Source organism: Marmota monax, unplaced genomic scaffold, assembly GCF_021218885.2.
Source record: "Marmota monax isolate L192 unplaced genomic scaffold, Marmota_monax_Labrador192_F-V1.1 WCK01_AAM20220418_F8-fsc00081, whole genome shotgun sequence".
NCBI lineage: Eukaryota > Metazoa > Chordata > Mammalia > Rodentia > Sciuridae > Marmota > Marmota monax.
In genome coordinates, this window is record NW_026695234.1 from 8,959,559 (window position 1) to 8,964,809 (window position 5,251).

At 37.4% G+C, this 5,251-nt stretch overlaps 1 pseudogene; it reads left to right on the forward strand.

Annotated features, from left to right (window-relative positions):
* The first annotated feature begins 410 nt into the window (after window positions 1-410).
* On the forward strand, window positions 411-936 carry LOC124088831 (NXPE family member 4-like; annotated as a pseudogene).
* The last annotated feature ends 4,315 nt before the right edge of the window (window positions 937-5,251 follow it).

Consider the following 5,251-nt stretch of genomic DNA (forward strand, 5'->3'; position numbering starts at 1 on the left):
CACTTATTTTATTTTCTATTTCTATAGCTTTTTAAAATTAGTTAACTATGAATATATATAAAGATTAAATTCACTGTGGTATATTCATGTATGTACATAAGAAAGTTTCATTCCACCATTCAGATTCATTCCACCATTTCTTCCTTTTCCCTTTTCTCATCTCCCCACCTCAATCGACATCCTTTACTCCACTGATCTCTCTTCTATTTTGATGGGATTTCTCACCTATTTCCCCTGATTTTGATCTAGCTTCTGCACATAAAAGAAAACATTCAACCCTTGACTTTCTGAGTCTGGAATATTTCACTTAGCATGATGTTCTCCAGTTCCATTCATTTAGCATGATTTACGAAACTGTGTAATTTTATTCTCCTTTCATGTTGGGCTTGCCTATTTGTCTTCAGCACTGATCTGTGGATCTGAATGAGTCTGAAAATTTTCAATAACAACTTGCTGTGAAATTGAACAGATGTATCAACATCCAGTGGCAAAAATATGGTTATCCCATGGTTGGATCATCTTTCTATCAATTCAGAGATTTAGTTTATCACCCAAGTCATTAACAGGACTGGAGGAGAAAAAAAATACTGTCATTGTTATTTCTCTGGGTTAGCATTTCAGACCCCTTTCCATGGACATTTTCTTCCAAAGGGCCCTCAATACTTACAAAGCTGTTCAGCCACTCCTTTTGCAAAGCCCAGACACCACAGTCATTATCAAGTCAGAAAATATCAGGAACATGCAAAATGAATTGGAAAGATTAAATGACATTTATGGTTATTCTCAATATCTTGCCATTACAGACATTTTCCAGGATCTCAATGTGAGCATCATTGATGCCCAGGATATAACAATTACATATGGCACAAATAATATCCACCCACTTATTATGTAGTTTGCAATCCAACTAATATATTCTTAAGCAATATTTGCTAGATAAAATGTATCTCTGAAATTCATTGATTTAGGTAAAAAGATCTACTAAGTGCCTGTTAGCCTGCCAGATGTCATGTTTGACTCTTAATTAGCCTCAGAAGATAACCTTAACTATTAGTGATATGGTTCCACCAGTTCAGCCAAGTAAGCTATTGCTACTCTGGACTTTGACTTACAAATGAAACTAAGAATAGTCATGAAAAGGTCATACCCTCCTTGATCACAGTCATGCCACTTTTCAAAAATGGGAAGTTGAGACATATATTGGTGAAATTTCTCTCTGTTGCATGTAAATTGAGAGCTATTAAGTAATTCTAAAATAAGCACTTGGAGAAAGAAGTCTCATTTCTTACTTCTACCACCATAGACAGATGTGAGCTGATTTCCAAATGAGAAGTCTTATAAAGCAATTGTCCCATAGCCTGAGGGGAGAAGCAGAATTCAAAGCAAGCCTCCTGACTCCAAGAAATGTCTGACTTGCCTCTTCTTATAGGAACTCCCACGGCAAGGCTCTAATCTAACTATAGAGTTTAGCATCCAGGAATACTAGGATATCACAGGTGAAGGCACAGTGTACGAGAACTCAAGGGCCTGGCTTGTAGTGCCATTGCTGCCAAGTCATTTTAAGACTCTGGATAATTCACTTCAGCTCTGAGCATCAATTTCCCAATTGAAAGGGTGAGTCTAACATTTATGATCTTAATGCCAGTGTCGTCATGAAACAGCAGTCAGGAAAGGGGGACTGGTGGGTGGAAACAGGTTCTACCCCCACTGTTTCAGTCCCAGTATCAGCCACTCTTACCTATGTGTATATTGCACTTCACAGTGAGCTTCTGCTTTGAGAAAAAGCTCCACTACTTAAAACATATTTGAAAATCCATTCTGTACATAATCAACAGCAAAAGTTAACATTTTAATTATGCATTTTTATTTTAATAGGTCATCCCAAAATGTGACCAAAAGGAGTGACTGATATGAGAATGTCAGTTTAATAGGACAACAATGTAACTATCATAAAATAATTTGGCAACAAATTCTTCCTTATTGTTTTAATCAAAGGGCTCCAATCTACTCTTGCTATATCTGAGAAAAAAGAGATATAATGAGACATCTTAAACCTGTCCATCCAATTTCCTTTTGGATGGGGATAATACATTTTCTATACACTTGTCAGTGAACCAGAGTTTTCAATTCAGTACCCAGTGTACATTCGACCATCAGAAATACTTAGGGGGTCCCTATCAGTGCCAGATACCATTTTAGCTTCAGGCTTGCAGTGGTCAAGAAGTCAATTGAAATATCAGCCATAAAAGACTATATTTCTTTTAAAGGTAAAATATAATGACCAATAATAAAAGATATACAATAATACTATAATAATTATTATAGTATAGTTATAAAAATTATAGTAAAACAGAGTGACAAGAAAAGCATATGACAGGATAACATGGAGAGTGATGTGTGGTGGTGATAAAAGTGAATGGCTAGTTAGAGAAGCATCTGAGAGAAGCAATACATGGGAAAAATCTGACAGACAGGTCAGTTGTGGTGGTGCACGCCTGTAATCTCAGCTGCTCCAGAAGATTAGGCAGAATGATCAAAAGTAAGGCCAGTCTCATCAACTTATGAGACCCTGTCTCTAAATACAAAATAAAAAGGATTGGAGATACAGCCCAGTGATAGAGTGCCCCTTGATACAGTCACTGGTGGTGAAGAAGAAGGAGGAGGAGGAGGAGGAAAAGGAGGAGGAGGAGGAGGAGGAGGAGAATTAAGAAAAAAAGAAAGATATAAAGAGAGATGAAGGAAGGAAAGAAGGAATCAAGCAATCAGAGAAGGTAGGTAGGGAGGGATGGAGGGAAGAAAAGAAGGAAAAGGTGGGGAAGAAAAGAAAGAAAGAAAATAAAAGAAAGGAAGGAAAAGCAAAGATGGAAAGGAGGGAACAAATGAAAAGAAGTTGGAGCTGAAGTTAGAGTTGCCTGACAAAATGGAAGGTACTAGAAGGAAGAACATAAACCACAGAAGATTTTTCTCAGCAGGAAAATGAGCCACACCCCATTTTCCTGCCCCACAGAACAAATAAGCCTTCCCCACTTAATAGGGATCCTGTCCAGGCTGATAGCACTCTCTCAGCTGCCCCCCTGCTCTCTGCACATGTTCACTGGCACCACTTCCTCCCATGTGAAGCTGCCCTGAGACATCAGGTTTTCAGAGGAGACTCGGCCCACATGAGGTAGCCCACTGAGGTAAGTTCACACTATGACCTCGAGCACCATAGCTGTGTTAGAACTGAGGTTTACATTTCTAAGGGACTCGGGTATCATATGGGATAAGAAGCAGAAATCTCATGGAACATCTCACAAACTTCTAGTGGAATTACATCATCATCTAATTTTGCTGTTCTTATTTTAAAAACTTTATTTTTATTTGACACAGAATTGAATGAAGTGATAGAGTGTGATTTTGGATACATGTATATATTGTGAAATCACTAAATCAGGCTTAATTGGCATATCTATCACTACAATATTTATCATCTCCCTCTGGGGAAAACATTAAATATCCTTTGATTCTTTTGGCTATTTTGAAATATACATTATTATTGACTAAGGTCGCAGTGCCAGGGCTATAGAACACCAGCACATTATACTCGGATCCAATCGTCAAGCTGAAACATTGTACCTATAATTATATGATTTGTATTGATTATTCAAATCCATGCCCTAAGAAAATAACAAGCCAGATAACATTGAATACAGGCTGATAGAAACCAAAGTGTTTTTAAGCAAGGCATAAAACAAGTTTTAAATAGTTATAAGAATGAGTGTAGAATTCACGAGATTTTTTTGAATTACCCTAGTGGGGAGATCACCACAACAGTTGAGTAGGAAAACTATGGAGTCTCTGCCTTTCTCTATCTATAGTCCTGCCAGGCATCAGAGCATAGAGTAATGAAAAGAAATTAGAAAGACCATGTCTCTCTAAGTTCTTCTGTCAAGTAAGAGAAAGAAAATAAAGGGGGACATTAAGATTAAAAGCATGGAAAAAAAAACATGAAGCAATAAGCTGTCCTCTAACAAGGACAGGATGGTTTTAAGTATGATACGGCTTGAAGATAAAGTATTTTCCTAAAAACAAACCAGCAGTAGTACCCAGAGCTCCATGGGGAGAGAGCATTGAAGAGTCACTCAGCTAACATCTAGTTGGGGAAAGAGAAAATAGATTTAAAAAAATATCTGTTTACTCCTGATAATATTTCTTTGCCTTGGATCATGTGTGACACGGGTGGAAAATGTACAAATGTGCCACAGGATTTCAGAATATGTGAGGCATCAGAGTGATCTAGGATTGTTCTGGAAAGCTTTCTAGAGAGATGGATTCTAAACCTGGGACAGATCATCGAGTTTGGATTGGTGCAGGGGCCACCCAGCCCAGGTGGGCAACAGGATCTCATAAAGTCTGAAAAGCAAGATCTCTATTTGTGTTTTTGAATATGTGTGTACACTTTAGAATGTTTTATATGGTATTTCAATTTACATGGAGAATGTTGTAATAAAGATTTCTCATGCTTATTGCCTTCTTCCCTTCCATACCACAGCACTCCATGTTGTAAGTAAACCCACTGAGGTGCTTCTACTGCTGGGCAGTGTCTCCCAGTGCATGTCCACTGCATTTTTCTCCACTGTTTCATGCTAATGCATACTGAAGTCTATCAATTCCCTGCAGCTACACGCAGATACACAGTCAACAGAAATAGAATTTTCATATGATTCTTTATGGATCTGACCAACAAATCCTCTGTTACACACTCAAATCAGATTGCTTCAAAAAAGGCATAGGCAGACAGAACTTAAAACAAACAGAACATAGCCCAACTGCTTTCAAAATGACCATTTTTGTACTCTTACCAACAGTGAAGCAGAATTGTGTTGAAACAGCTACCTACATTAAGACCCAGCTTGATTTTCAGCCATCTGTTCACTTTAGAAATTACATTAATGCAATGTATGACATTTAAAGATAAAAGTAAAAGAAATCAGACAACTACCTCAGTGAATCAGGAAAAGAGGACTTTGACAGTAACATAATTTCTTTCCATTGATAAGAAAACCCCTTTGCGAACAGTTTTTTTGTGTGAGTGTGTGAAGCTATGAATTTTAATTCTGGAATTTCTTTCACAGGAAATCATGGTGCATTAATTTTTTATCAGTTGCTCAAGACAATAAAATGATCTTGACATATCATACATTTGATTCAAATGGGGTATGAATTCTCATTTTTCCAAGTGTACAGATTGCAGGATCACATTGGTTATACA